Source organism: Podarcis cretensis, assembly GCF_951804945.1.
Source record: "Podarcis cretensis genome assembly, chromosome: 6".
In the NCBI taxonomy this organism is placed as follows: domain Eukaryota; kingdom Metazoa; phylum Chordata; class Lepidosauria; order Squamata; family Lacertidae; genus Podarcis; species Podarcis cretensis.
In genome coordinates this window covers 28855350-28871647 of record NC_137175.1, presented here as the reverse complement: position 1 = coordinate 28871647, position 16298 = coordinate 28855350, and the positions used below count along the sequence as shown (strand labels likewise).

General features: G+C 43.3%; 2 protein-coding genes across 2 annotated transcripts in view; one reads left to right on the top strand and one right to left on the bottom strand.

Moving 5' to 3' along the window:
- Window positions 1-16298, top strand: part of TGIF2 (TGFB induced factor homeobox 2) — a 379781-nt gene that overhangs the window by 274850 nt on the left and 88633 nt on the right. The window lies entirely within an intron of this gene.
- Window positions 1-16298, bottom strand: part of DLGAP4 (DLG associated protein 4) — a 338739-nt gene that overhangs the window by 251906 nt on the left and 70535 nt on the right. The window lies entirely within an intron of this gene.

Genomic DNA, 16298 nt, shown 5'->3' with positions numbered 1-16298 from the left:
AATGCAATATATTGAAAAAGACGTCCCCAAGTTAGCTTAAGTGCAAATAAGGCTTGGCAACCCCAGGTCATAGGATGGAATTGGGGAAAATACACGTTAAATATTTTAGATGCTCCCCTAAAAATATAAAGCGTACACCGGAAACCAAAATGTGAATGGAACAAACATAAGTTTTCAAATATCCATAACAGAAGTACAGTCATCAAAGAATCACAATTGGCTGAAGTTACCGTATTTTTCACCCTATATGACGCACTTTTCCCCCTCCAAAAATGAAGGGGAAATCTGGGTGCGTCCTATGGGGCGAATGCAGGCTTTCGCTGAAGCTTGGAGAGCGAGAGGGGTCGGTGCGCACCGACCCCTCTCGCTCTCCAGGCTTCAGGAAGACATCCGCAGCGTGGGGAGCCCTGCAGTAGTTCCCCGCAGGGCTCCCCACGCTGCGGATAGCAGCCTGCCGCCTGAGGCAGACATCGGCCAGCCCCACAAGCTCGGGGGACAGCAGGGAGGCGCAGCGCCATTCCTCGACCTGGTTCGGTTTCCCTGACTTGCTTTTGGGGGGGAAATAAAGGAAATTCCCCCCTTTATTTTCCCCCAAAAAACTAGGTGCGTCCTATGGGACGGAGCATCCCATGGGACGAAAAATACAGTACCTATTTAAGTGTACCCCTTACCTGGTGTCATATCCAGGTTTGCCCTTGAATAGCGTGTGAAATGGCTCTAGTGGATACAGGTGAATTGAATTTCAAGGTGTGTGTGGGGGACACTGGAATGTAATTAGAAGATCAGGCCTCTGAAACTGTGGTCAAGCATTCAATTCAGGTTGAAAGGTTAAGTAGAGAGCTTGGAGTAGGCTAGCCCACAGTTTACAGATAAGGATAGCCAAGATAGTGTCCTTGAGTTGTTTCAAACTACAGATCCCATCTGCCACAGCAAGCATGGCCAATGGTAGAAGTTGGCTCTGCCTGATTCAGAGGCTGTTATTAATGCATATGGAGATTTTTAGATACAAACAAATATAAATAATACTGAAGACATAAAAATATATAAATAATATTGCTACATAACCTTTGTTTTCTGTGTTGTTCTCCCTGTGTTGTACACCCCCTGTATTTTTTTAATAAAAACCTGATTTGTAGGTTTTTGGTTTTTGGTTTTTTTGTTTTGCAGTAAAAGTCAATTGTCTAACCAGCTCAATGTGGACTGGCAAACAGCTATTCAGACTTTAAGGGCTACTGTTACCATTAAATGTTTCCTGTTTGCAGGTTCTGCCCATTTTATTGCTTTCTGTTACCGGTATGTACTGGCTGGGGAATTAGTGATAAATTCCCCTTTAATTATTTAGCTTCTGTTTGCTACAAGGAAACTAGTTTCCTGGCATTGCCTTCCTTCCTTCTTTTGTAGCAAAACAGTGCTATTGCACTGCATAAGAAAGAAAAGGGAAAATGCAAGTAAATCAGTAATTAAAGCCTCTTGTGGAGAACAGAAGCTGAATAAATAAGGCGCAATTCACCACTCATCAGCCATATTGAACAGGAAGCAATAAAATGAAGGGACCTGCAAACAGTAAACTTTTAATTAATATTGCGGGGACCTCTGTTGAACAGAACTTGCTTGTAAGTAGGCATTATGTACAGCATGAAGAGCCAACTGGTAATCCAAGGCTCAAATCCAGATCCTACCCACAAACCCAAAACTGTTTTGCATATTAAGAAGGCAGTTCATGTGCAGGATTAAGCAACTATGGTCCAGACTCCACTACTATTGCTACCACAATTACGGAGATACCTGCTTAAGAGGATCAGTTAGTTTTAAATACGACCTCCTTTCACCTTTTGTCAATAGAGAGCAATGGCAGCTCACAGAAATCATCTTATACTGGATGGACTCATTTTTCACCAGTACACCTGGAATGGAAGACTCTTCTGGTGAAGTAGTGTTGCTGGTGGAAGAAGGGCCAAAACAGGATGAATGGCTATTGGACAGTCTTAAGAAAAGCTGTATTTTTAGGCATTCAGTTCACACTCTGCATACTCATATGTTATTGCCATACAATGGGAACTGCTGGGTGCTCAGCACTGCCAAATGTAGAGCTCCCATTTTGGGTGCTAAGCCTTTGGGTTGTTTTTTTTTAAAAAAACAAACAAACCCAAGTTTGCTATCATTTGAAAATCTAGCCATATAAACTCAAAGACAAAAACCAAACCAAACCAAACCAAAACAAAACAAAACACGCTGCCTTAGAGAAATGAAAAGAACCCCATTAGTGTTTTTGGTAGAATTCTCAGTTGTATCTTTTCAAGTTATTTTGGTACTTGAATCAGCATGATTCAGTCCATTTACTTACAAAAGCCTTATAAATCGTTGGCGATTCACACCTCCAAGGCATCTTTCTGACTCTACTGGAAAGACATGTCATCGTTTGTGTCTCCTGTTTCTTTTAACTCCTATCCCATTCAAGACAAGTCTCACTTTTATTTATCTCCAAACTAATATGGCTGAGCTTATGAATTATCAGTGACTGTCCCTGAATGCAGCATGTTACAGAGGCAGGGTCTGCAACAAAAGTGATGAGATGGGCAGAGATTTCTTTTGCTTCATGCTTGCCAGCCACCCTTATCCATTCAATTAATTCAAGTCATGCCCCCCCTCCCCAAAATCAATTGACACTGAGAGACAGAAGCACCATTATGAAACCACAGAAACAATTTCCCCAGCGGGATCTCCTTTTTGTGACAATTCCTTGGGCAGACATTCAATTCACGCACACACATGCACAAGAGATCTATCACAAGGATGGGTTAACCACTTTGCTCAGTATGCTACAGAGTAGGGTCCCTAACCGAAGAAGTGAGAGTGAAATGTGAAAGGAACACCTGCTTTGTTCAATATGCTGAATGTTCCATTATTTAGTATATGGGACAAAGTAAGAATAAGTTTGTGTCAGGAGAGTCAACTGCGTGCTCTTGGAGTGTTTCAGCGAGCTCTGGCTATAGGCCAGAGGTAATGTAACCCTCCAAATATTGTTGGACTGTAACTCTCATCAGCCCTGCCTGTTAAGCAGAGCGATTTAATTTACTAAAATTGGAAATGCTTAAATGTATTACTGTGTGTTTAATTCTGGAATGTTCCCCAGTAACTCTTGTGTGATTGGTTAACTCTGGCCACATGGGAGGTATCTTATTACATTCTCAATTTTGCTTTGCTTGTGAGTGACTTGATTGTAATGGCTGCATCTCCATGAATGCTAAAGAAGAGACGGTGTTAGATAATGCTCTCTCTAAGCACAATAGAAGAGTGCTGATGTTTCTGTGTGAATGTATGTGACAGAAAGTAGTACAGAAGTCGATGTTCTCCCAAAGAAGCAATAAGGAGAAGTCTGCTGGAAGGAGAAAGTGGAAGCCGCTCAGAAGGAACTGCAAGACTGAGTGCAAGTACTGGAAAGAGAGAAAGACACAGTTTGTTTGAATGTTTAAGGAAGAAGCAGAAATCTTCAACTAAGAAAAAGTAAGCCTATGCTTGGATAAGCACCTGAATGTAAATACTTTGCATATATTCTTCTTTGGTTATATGTTCTGCAAGTAAAAGCTTTTGAATATTTTAACAAGTTTTAATTTCAAGAAAAGAGCCAGTACTGCACATGATTTGGTTTCCTAGCTGCAATTTAGCTACTCTGCCAACACTGCCCAGCCTTGGATCCCCTTCCAACCCTAAGCGTTGGCCATGCTGGCTGGAGAGTTCACCAACTCAGGGACGATGGACGTTGCACTCCAACAACAGCTGGAGGACCACACATTTCCAATTCCTGGCATAAGCCCACTCAGTGAGGCATTTCAATAGCAGACTTCAACCCTCCCATTACTGAATGGAATTCTCACCACCATTTAACTGCCTTGACATGTACTTAACTGCCTGCACTTTTCCAGAATGATGATTTAGCTTGAGATGAAGGACGCTCAGTGTCAAGACCTCTCCATCCATATGGGCTGAATTGAGCTGCTTCAGATGACAGGGCATGCTAGCTGGCATCCTCCGCCCCCATCTTGCAGCAAAGAAACAGACTAAAAAGACGTGGAAGCTATTGGTGCAGAGGTAAATGGCAGCATTTCTGATTCTGTAGCAGGAGTGCCACAGGGAGAAAGAGGGAGGGGAAGAAATACAACGTGGCAGGGAAAGGCACCCTCAAGTCTCTGATAAATGTAAACGCCTCCCGGGGATTCGGTAGATAATTCACTCCCAAACTGATCTAAATGCTTGCCCAGGGCTCCCAATCCTTTCCATTTATTCTTGCTGAATAATCAACTTTAAAAGCTGCTGCAAGCATTTGCTTTGATTTCTGTCACAGATCAAGGGATGATATTTGTGAGCTCTGGAAAAGGGAGGAGGGATAGAAGAGATGTATACTAGGCATTGCTGGGAAATGTGAGCTGCAGCAAAGGAGCCAAAATGGTGCAGCGCTGGTGTTAGATGGGGCCTTCACCTGGATGCTATGGGAGGTTGCTTGGAAATTAACAAATTACCATTGTGGACAGGAGTGCCAACTTGGCCCCACGACCATGGGTGCCCGTGGGTTCCATGCAGCGTGCATGGCCCTGGCACTGAAATTTTGTGGGTGCCTGACCCCTTCATGGGGAATTTTGTGGGTGCTTGGGCCCCTAGGGCCCCAGGGAGTTGTCATCTATGATTGTGGAGAAGGGCTGTAGAATAAAATGCCTGTTTCTAAAACTTCCTCAGCCCTGGAGCCCCATCTTCCCTGACCACTGGCCATGGTGGGTGGAGACAGTACACAAACAACAGCTGCAGGTGCAAGGCTGGGGAAGGCTGCTTTAAAAAAATAAACATGGTGTACTGGAAACACTAGCTCAGTTGGTTAGAACGTGGAGTTGATAACGCCAAGGCTGCAGGTTCAATCCCTGTATGGGACAGCTGTATATTTCTGCATTGCAGGGAATTGGAGTATAGATGTGGCGTTTGCCCATTCCTTGTGATTATGTTTGTACAGGGGGGATGGAAATGGTTAATGTAGGATGACCAATGAGAAAGCTCAGAGGCGGAGCCTACCTGGTTTTGAGGCTCAGCCCAGGGGTTTACCATTGGGAGTTAGAGGAGTGAGGGTCAGACAGAGGCAGAAAAAGTCGAACATAGTGGTTGTGACAGAGTGAGAGACAGGGATAGAACAGGGAGAAGAGTGTGACAGTGTGAGATAGTGCTGAGGGCGCACATTTGAGAAACCATTCTGAACATATTTAAAACCTGTTTGTTCTTCAATAAACTTTAATCTTCGTTGTTGACTTTACAACCTGACTGAGACTCAGTATTTCACCAGAAGAAACCTGGTTGGTGGCAGTGGAAGAATAAAGCAGTGGTGTACAGGTCAATAGTCCGTGAAATGACCGGGGGCTCTGTATGAACACCACAATATTACTCTCAGGGTCTTTTCCAACTCTACAATTCCATAATTCCCCATTATATAGCAACCTATCCAACATATTTCAAACATCCTCCATGCTCATACAGGCTAGAAGTCCTCCCCTCCCCCTGGCGGTTCTTTCTACGAAGAGTGGATGGGAATATCTCCCCACTCACACGTTTCCATTCCACCTTCCTGGATTGTTGGAAGATGCCAAAGGAGTATCTGGATGTATGCTGGACACACCATGTCCCATGTATCAACACCTTGTGCCCAAGGTGAGCCCAAGTTAGGAATTTTAGTTCCTCTCTGGTTCTCATTTTTTCCTATTTCCTCAAGTTCAGTTCTCCACTTAAAAAGAAGAAGAAAATTCATTAGCATCTTAGTGGAAATTTCTCTTCACATACATGCTTTATGCAACTTTGCTTAATATTCACCAATCCACAGAGAAGTATTATCACTTGATTCTCCTGACTGCAGCTGAGGTTGGGAACAGGGGAGAGATAAATGCAGACTGATGAATCCAGAGAAATTCCAATCCAGACCTGAATTTGCCTAATTCCTGACTTTTTCCCTGCCCATTTCCCTCCTCCTCCTCCTCTCTGGCTCTCCCACTCTTAGTTGCCAGTTGAGTCACACAATGGAACATAAGGTGACAAAGCAGCATGAGGAGTGCTCTCCCTGTTTTTTGTGGGCTACCTGCTGTCGTTCAGGCATGTGGCACAGCTGCCCTTCCTCGAACAGGATGAAGGTGGGACAGAACAGGATTTGCCAGCTCCATCCATGAGAAACAGCAGGATTCTGCAAGCCTTGTGCCAGAGCACTTGGCACCTGCCTTGAGGATTCCACGTGGCTTTCTGTTCTCAAGTCAGCAGCGCACACACTTGGCTCAAACCAGTGACACGATTTACCTTCCAATTTTCAAGGAGCTTCTGTCAGCCAAACAAATGAACCCTAACAATACCCTGCAACCTTTTTTCAGTGTGGCACCAGAGCATCCAAGCGGACAAACAATAACAGAAGCTACAACTCAGGAGGAGCAGGTTGGCAGATCTTAACAAGTTGGGATCATTAGTTTTGATATTATTTTTTAATGCGAAAGCATGGAGAAATAAAGCAAACCAACGGCTCCAGGATCTGCGTTAATGAATAAATGAAATGCATCTCGGGAGGATAATTAAGTGCTTGGAACAAAAAAATGTGCCACCTAAATAGTAATAGAGAAACCGTAAGAGAGAGGGAGAGAGAACACAGAAAAACAAATCAAGCAATTGTAATTAAGAGGAAAATATACACGTGTAATTATTTTAAAAGGCATCTGAGGTCCCTAGGAAGGAGGAACAGTTTGAGGAACGAGGTTCCTTCTTGCTGGGGAACACCCCAGTACTAATCAAGGAACCATTACAATGATAACTGCAATCAGGAGCTACAGCAACACCTATCAAAACCCCAGCCTTGAAAATGAGGAGCAATTTCATTCAGAGCATGAAACAAGATGGCATGTGCCACCTCTAGCGTGTTTAGCAATTTCCAATCAGCCCTTTTGATTTTCTTTTAAGCAAAACACACATCCCAACAAGTGAAGAAAGAGAGAGGCGGTGTTATGTGTGACTATTAAAAGCAAAAAGGAAGAACAATACTTTCTAAATTTTATCTGTGCAGAAACGTAATTCATTTACATGCAGAGTTATTTTAAATGGGTCTTACATAAGTTGCAAGCACTTGCTACTTTCGAAATGCTATATTTATAGTGGTACACAGAGCTATATTCAGTTTGGTCTCTTTGCATCAGCTTCGAAATACACACAAACAGGCATGCGTATTAGTTGCAGGTGCTTAACATTGTTAACAAGGTCTATTAAAAATCCCAACTGTTATTTAGGGTGCCTGATAATTATATTCTTCATGCACCAAAGAATTTTTTCCAAAAAAATCAAACCCTCAGACAATCTCCTTTTATCCAGGCAGACTATGATTGGAGTGGATGAGGGGAAAAGTCTCTCTTGGGTCTGGGCTGAGGATTAACAGTTATTTAATATTAGGAAGGGTAAAAATGCAAAGGAAGCACTGGAGTTAGGGAACGAAGAGAGACAGAGAATGTGACTTCTGGCTCAAGTGTTCCAAGCATGCAAACAGACAGATAAATCAATGTTGAAAGGCTAGTGTTTGCAAATATGCAGATCATATGGTAACGTGTCAGGGAAATGCGGCTCGTTGTAGCTTGCTGTTGAGTGTACTCATTATAAACTTAGGTTTTCCCCCTTTGCAATGTGAGAAATGGCCTTGAGAGGGTTCAAGGTGTAAAATGTGCCTGAATACATAAGCAGAACTCTGTTGCGTTTGGGAAATAAACACTCAGGAGTCAGGCACATCTGCAGAAGGTATGCTCAGCACAAAAGCTAGCATCTAGCAGTTTGAGGAGTGGCTGGTCCCAGTAACAGGCATGGTATCTGGGCTTGCCCTCTCTCTTTCTCTCACACATAGAAAACCACACTGGGCAACAATTTGTTACTTTTTGAATGTTGTCTAGATTTCTACAACTGATTTAGGGTATTTTTGCACTGCTGAATCAGGAAATGGCATCCGTTTCTTTCCATCAGGTCAGGTTTTCTGTAAACTGAATGGTGGGCATTGATAAAGGTAAGTACACGTAAATTGCATGTTGCTTCACCATTTTTCAAACTTCAGGGCTTGAACTTCTGTTTCTTGGAACTCCTGGAATGCTCAGCAGCACGGAGGTCTCTTTTCAGATTCCAACAGTAGTCAGCCATCATGACTGCGTCCCAGCGACCCTGATACCTGGTCTCCATCTCTTTCATGTCCTGATGGAATCTCTCCCCCTGCTCATCACTCATTGAACCCAGGTTCTCAGGAAACCGGTCCATATGTGAAAATAGGTAGTGCATCTTGACGCTCATGTTGCAGCCCAGGTTTCTGAAAGCAGTCAGCATGTTGTTGACAAGTTCTGCGTAGTTTTGGTCTTATTGTTGCCAAGAAAGTTCTTCACTACCAGAACAAATGCCTTCCAAGCTTCCAGTTCCACTTCGTTCACTGAGTTTCAGAACTCTGGATCTCTGATGAGCTGACGGATCTGAGGACCGTCAAAGATGCCAGCTTTCAACTTCTCCATGGTCAATCCTGGAAAAGCCTGGCACAAGTAAATGAAGCAGTCACCATCCTTGTCCAGAGCCTTGGTGAACTGCTTGATTAAGCCGAGCTTGATGTGCAGCGGTGGGAAGAGTATTCTGTCTCTGTCCACCAGAGGGTCATTGATGACGTTCCTTTCTTTGCAAGGCACCAATTCCTCCCGCACAGGCCAGTCCTTCTTCATGTAATGCTGAGCACGGTCCTTACTATCCCACATGCACAGAAATCATGGGTACTTGGTGAAGCCAGACTGTTGTCCCAACAAAAAGTTCACCATCTTCAGGTCAACACAAATAAACCACTTATGCTGATCATAACCAATTTTCTCCAGCACATACTTCACCGCTTCATAGTTCTCCTTCAGTGTACTCGAGTGAGCCAGGGGTATAGAGGCAAACTGGTTGCCGTTGTGTAGCAGAACACATTTCAGTGATCGCTTGCTGCTGTCAATAAACAGTCTCCAATCTTTGGGTTCGTACTGTGGCACTCCAAGCTTGAGCAGAAGCTGCGCAATATCTGCACAGTACACCAAGTCCTTCTCTTCCGAGAAAAAACGGAGGTACTCTTGATGCCTGTTGCGCAAGAAGCTGATGTGAGCACTGTCAGAGAGGAGGTTTTTTTCCTTCAATCTGGATGCCAACAGTTCGGCAGAGTCCTTTGACAAGCTGAGGTCGTGAACTAGATCATTCAACTCCTTTTGGGAAAATGGATGTAGAGCATCATCTTCAAGAACCACTTCTTCTTCTTCATGTCCTTCAACACTGGAGGCATCTTCGTCACTAATGTCAGGAAGTTCTCCGAAGATAGGCACTGAAATTTCATCACAATGAGCTACAGGACGACGTGCTGATTGAAGATCAGGATACTTCGTGGGGCGGCTGCCCCATTAACTTAGTTTTGATCCCCCAACTTTATGCTTTGCTGGACCAATTTATGGAAGATTTCGAGGTTTTATGACTTCAAACTGATCCCTTTTCGACATAATCACCCAGAACTATCGGACCTGAATACTTCTTGTCATTAAAATAATCATTTCCAATCAAAACAATTATTTGACAAGGCATTTTACCCCCACCAACTTCTTCTAAAAGGCTCCACACAAGCGTACATGTGAACAAAAACGTAAAAAAAGACATGTGGCCATAGCTCAAAAACTTGACCTGATTGAGCAAAACCAATGTGATTTTTGGATTCAGCGCATCAGATTCATCCTAAATCAGCTGAAAAAACGCAGACAACAAATTTGTTGTTGACCAGTGCCATTTTTGTGTGTGGCAGCAGTGGTTTCAAATCAATTCTATACCAACTTCCAGCTATGGCAGCCATTCATTTAGGACAGGGGTCCCCAAACTAAGGCCCGCAGGCCAGATAAGGCCCGAGGGACTTGTTTATCCAGCTCGCTGTGACCCCCGCTGCCCACTGCCATTGCCCGCTCTTACCGGCACTGTGCTGTGCAGCTGCCCACTTCCGGGTCAGAGGAGTACCAGAAATAGCTTGTGCGCACGCACTAGCGTTATTTGCGCATGCGCAAGCGTAATTTCCAGTGCACATCCAGGTCAGAGGAGGCCTGTGCACATGCGCACAAGCTATTTCCGGTGCTCCTCCGACCAGGAAGTGCGCCGGAAATAGCGTGTCTGCACGCGTATGGGTACGCGCTCCCCCGCCCTCCGGCCTGCGCTGGAGACACTGGCCTGAGGCACGGTAAGTTTGCTGACCCCTGATTTAGAATGTCTCACTCATGCAAACAATGCATGCAGAACTCAAGACACATTGGCTTCTTGTATCCTGCTGTAGAGCAGCTTCTTGGTGAATCAGCCCAGCAGTATGCAGAACATCCCAAACTCACTGATTTCTGCAGGCCCCAGTGACATTCACACAATGGCCTCTTCCCACACATGTAGTTTGTGGCCCAGAACTTGAGTCAACAAATATTGACTCAAAAACCCTAGCTGCCACAAGTAGAGAGGATCATGAGAATGGGCCTTACTTGGTTCATTTTATGAACAGTGCTATTTAATTAAAGAGGTACTGACTTGCAATTTCCTCGTTTATTAGGGACAATAATCTTAGGACTCTTGGCTGCCAACAACAGGATGAAGCATACCACTTATAAGAAGGGACATGTGTCAATTCCCAACTTGTTGATTGTCAGAAACACCAATTGCAAATTTGCTCTGGTGCATGATATAGTGTCAGTTGGGGTGATGCGTGTTGAGCAAGTTATCTGTTTCTGTACTGCAAGTTTATATTACATCTCATATGTCATACCTGGGACAGGATTGTAGCAGCCCCTCACAGTATCTTTGGGTTAGAAGTTGGACTAATGCAGGCATAGGCAAACTTGGCCCTTCAGATATTTTTGGGACCAAAATTCCCATCATCCCTGACCACTGGTCCTGTTAGCTAAGGATCATGGGAGTTGTAGTCCCCAAACAACTGGAGGGCCGAATTTGCCTATGCCTGGACTAATGCTTCATAGGCAGTGCCCACTTTTCCAGTACGTCCTTCTGAAGGGGGAAGAGCATGACAGAAGATTATGCAAATACTAACGTCTATAAATCCACCATCTGCATAATTCAAGACAGAAGAAAACAAAGTTGTCTTTCATTCAAGACAGAGTTAACTTATATTATTCAACACCACAAGATGTGGCAATGGCCATTACCTTAGATAGCTCTCCTGACATTTTGTACCCTTGATCAGTACAATGAAAACCTCTCAGACAACCTCTCAGTCAGAATGCAACAAATTCCTATATTTCTTGCACTTAAGAGACAGAGACTGCAGCTATGAGCTGTGACAGACCCACATTTACTCTATGAATCAGGCACAGAGGAGGATGTGTAATACAACACCTACATATTTTGTTCCCATCTATAATGGCATGCAGAAGAAGCAAAGGAGCCGAATGCAACATGCTGGATAGAATAATCCAGGCGACAAATCAGACACTTGATTCTACATATTTTGTTTCCATGACATACTCTTATTTCACTCTCTTTTGTTCCTAGTCCCGCCCTTGACTGTGATGAATGTCCATCTTCTAAACAACTCATCATAAAAATGAAAAACTGTCTTCTATGCCGAGTGTACATGCTCAGATATCATTCATTTCATGTTGTGTTTCCTCCACAGCTGTAAAACTCATAGTATTTTTAATACCGCAATACATCTCACATGAATCACAAGGTGATCCGAGAATCCCCTTGTTTTGCTGATTCACAAGGTTTTCTTTGCCTTTGTTATTCAGTGGTACCTCGGGTTAAGTGCTTAATTCATTCCGGAGGTCCATTCTTAACCAGAAACTGTTCTTAACCTGAAGCACCACTTTAGCTAATGGGGCCTCCTGCTGCCACCGCGCCGCCGGAGCACAATTTCTGTTCTCATCCTGAGGCAAAGTTCTTAACCCAAGGTACTATTTCTAGGTTAGTGGAGTCTGTAACCTTAAGCATATGTAACCTGAGGTACCACTGTAGTTAAAATAACAATAAATGGTTCTGAAAAATAGATGGTGAATGAAAGGAACATAACTGTTATTTTCCATTAATTTAAACAGTTTTAAAGAAATTAATTTTGTTATTCCTTGCCCAAGGAAGAAATTCCTACTCTGTATTAACAGCCCCCCTCTACTCAACCTGAATTTCAAAAGGGTAGCTGTGTTAATATCTCTTGGAGCAAACCCAATGGAGTACTCCAGCACTTTAAAAATTGGACAAATTCATTGATCAGAAGCCAAAGAATTACTTTACATGTGCCCAAGGAGCTGGCAAGCTGGCGGGATTTTTGAATTGTATGTGGAGGAAGCGGGGCAATGTTTAAGTGTGCCTGAAAAACGTAGAGGGGCTCTTTATAGCTTTGTCAGGCTTGCAGCTGCAATTTTTTCAGACTGTTCTAGTCTCAGGGGATATGTGTGTATGTGAGAGAGGGAGAGAGGAAGCAGAAATGTTCGCCACCACTTTTTTGTGATGGCTGACATTCCATTTCCATCTAGGAAATTTAAAAGTGCAGCCACCAGCTCAAAAAGGTTTTAAAGAACGCCAGTAAATTTCCCCTGCGATGATATTCCCCCAACACCCCAAAAGATGAAAAAAGAGAGACATATTTACTCCTTAGAATACAGTTTAAGATGAAGCCCTGCAGCATAAGGCCAAAGGTCTATCTAGTCCAGCAGCCTCTTTTCACAGTGGCCATCCAGAAACCTATGGGAAGCTCACAAACAGGACCTAAGAGCAACAGCAGCCTCTTCTCCTGGGGTTTCCAGCAACATATTCTGAAGCTTGCTGCTGCCAACAGTGAAGATAGGTGTGCATCTGACTTAGTAGCCTTCTTTGATATTGAACTCTACACGCACACAACATTTGTGCTGACCTTTCATCCCGTGATAAGTTCTGCCCAGCGATATCACACATGTAGTGGGAGAGGGGGCAGTCTAGCCAAAGCAGCTTAGCCTACTCTTCAAGTGGAAAAGGCTCCCAGAGTAGCTTGCAAATGGCCAATGGAAACAATATCAGAGTGCGGGGGGGGGGGTTTGCTGTTCAAGAAGCACGTACCTCAGCACTTTCTGGGGAATGCAAGACATATTGGGCATTTGCTTGGATTGCAGCGCTAGCTTTTTTGTGCTAGCATGAACATATGTATGTGTGTTTCTGTGTGTGCGTGAACACAGATCTACTTTATGCAACTATCTGGTAGAGCGCATTCTAGTTCAAGAAACTATATCTGAAAACATTTTGTTTGTGTTACGGTGCCATAGGCCTCAATTCTAGTACTGCATGCAGGGATTTTTATAATATATATTTTTATTAGCAACAGCATAAAACAATACAAACAACAAATAATGGGTATTCATCATCAGGTAAAAAGCAAAATTCAGGCATGCCATGTATAAGACAGAAAATAATACAGCATATTAAGTTAAATAACCAAGCCCAAAAGATGTATGCATTACAGGGGGTTTAGGTTCCCCTGGGGTGAGGGTTAATAAAGGAAATAAATATAAACCAATCAGCATCAAAAGTATTTTTTTTTTGTCACCACTTTCTTTTTTGTGGCAAGGCAAGGCAAGGTTAAAGAGAACATGAGCAACGATAAAGGGTTTGAAATGAATAATGTACCGAGCAAGGTTGAAAGCATGGCAAACTAGACAAATGGGCAAAGGCATGCCAGCAAATGTTAAATCTCCTGGAGGTGGACAGGAAAAGGAAAGGGAACTTTTGTCAGTGCCATTCAAAGATGCTTAAGAAGCTGAGAAATCAGTTTTTGGAGAACAGATTTAGGATTGGAGGGAAGTCCTCCAAGCTGTAAGAAAGTTTAGACAATGAAACAAATGCACCAAATGTGGATGGAGTCGTGCCCCCGCCCCTTCTAAAAGTGTTTAAAAGAGGAAACTATTTGAGCATGGAAAAGGGATTTTACATGAAGGAGAGCCTATGAGATGACTCTCAAGGGTGGGACTTAAACATTCTTACATTTAGCCCTACAAAAAAATGAAACAGGAGCTGCAAAAAAAGAGAGGGCTTATACAATGGATTGTGCCCCCTATTCCTATCATCACTCTGGTTAAGTAAATCTCTCTCATACTTTTAACTCTGGAAGTTAGTGGAGGCTGATCCATTAGGGAGAATGGGGCACCGCTCTATCAAGCTCAGTCCACCCTAAGCTGGGTCCCATTTATCTACCTCCATCCTTATCAATAATTTAGAGGGAGGGCACTGGCTCTCAGCTTCCTCCTCATTAGTGACAGATTCAAACTCGTAGAACTCTGTAGGGAGGAAGCTGGAATTAGTTGGTTTGGCCTATCAGTGTCTCTGGCTCCATCTACTGTTGGCCTCCCACCCTACTGATCCAATGAGGACCACCTGCCACTGCTAGAGAGGAATTTTACATAGAAAGCAAGGAAGGAAACCTGCTTCTGAATACTAGTAACATGTTTCCTGAAAACACATGTTTTCTTAAAAACACATGTTTTGTATCTACAGCATCAGATTCCCAGGCAATGAAAGTGATAAAAACAAAGAAAAGCTGCTGCACCCCAAAGTGATAGCATGGGAAAAAAATATTACTGGATGTTACAGCTTTCGAAAAAGACTCTGTGCTGCAAGGGATATCAATTTAAAAGAGTCTCACCAAAAAGCAATTGAGCATATCACTATAACAGGCAGTCAAGGAGGAATTCTGATACAGCCATTTCCCCTCTTTCTAGAAGCTTGCTTCTTTAATACCCTTTTCTTCTCCTTTCATCAGCCTTTAAGGAGTGTGGCTGAACCATGCTCACCAACATTCCAGCTCCTTATCTTATGGGTCTATTGATCCATAAAACGACAAGAGACCTCTGTATGGCGCTCAGAATCTTTGAGACATTATATTTTGTTATTGAGATTTCATGTGTGCTTCTTGAAACTTTGCTCTGCACAGAATTGCTCTATTGATCTGAGGGTAATGAGACAAGAACTTTCAAAACGGGCAGCTTTTCTGTAACATTGAGAATACTTAGTGCCCTGCACTCATTACAAGTGCATAGAGACTTCCATCATGGCATCTGCCAACAAATCAAAGCAAGGTTCCCACTTTGGATTTGAAACGCTTCTGGGCTGTCACTATTTTCAGGTGGGACTCAATTACTTACCAACAATTATTTATTTATTTATTTATTTATTTATTTATTTATTGTTTAGATTTATATACCACCCTTTGTCATAAGATCTTAGGGCAGTTCACAAAATAAAATACAGAATAAAAACAAGTAAAGAAGTAAAACAAAACAGCAAAACAATTCAGGTTGGGCAAGCAAAGTTGATTTCCTTGTGCTACTATCTCCCATTCCCTTCCCTCCAAAAGTGTGGGACAGCACTTCCTAGATGCAATGTCAGCTAACCTCCCTGCAAATAGACCAGGATGAGTGCACAATAAACTTCTGACATTGTCTAACCTCCCTTCAAACAGCCAGGATGTGATCAACAAAACAGGAAGCAACCTCCATCCTCAGGCCTATCTGCCAAGTTTATATTTCAATGTAGACATGACCTAGGAGTACCCAGCTATTAACAGTATTGCAAATCCAGTGATCCCAACCATTATTTTGTGCCATGTGAATGCAGTTTTTCCAGTTCCACTAGAAGGCACCTGAAGCTCACACTAACACCAGACTTACTAGCCCTGTCCATGTGGGCCAAACAAAAGATAATGAATGCATTGGGAGGCAGGAATGAATATACAGCAGTAGGCACCACCACTGACCTCCCTGTGTTTATGGGCTCTTCTATACAGCATCAACATGTGTGTGGTCTGGAGGCACATGAGGCTGCTGCCTTGCCATAGCTAAGCAGATCTAGGTCTGGTCAGTACCTGAGCACCCAGGAATCACATTGTATGTCCAACAGCAAATGGCATGGTGGGATTCTGCCACTCGCACCACCTCTGTGTGCATGTGTGTGTGTGTGCATGCTCTCTCTCTCTCTCTCTCTCTCTCTCTCTCTCTCTCTCCCACACCCACCTACCCACCCATACACCTGCCATGTACTTCCATATGGCGTACGCAGCCTAAGCCTTCCCTCATTATGGTCAGAGGTTTTCTCTGCAATGGGTTATTACCATCTGGATCACCAGAATGCAATATTATACAGAAACAAAAGACAGAAGGTTTTGCCACTTCTTCATAGAAAACCTTGCTTCACATTGCTCTAAGTGGAAACAAGTCAACCATGGAATACAGAACAGACAAATGCCCTCATTTGTGTAATTATAA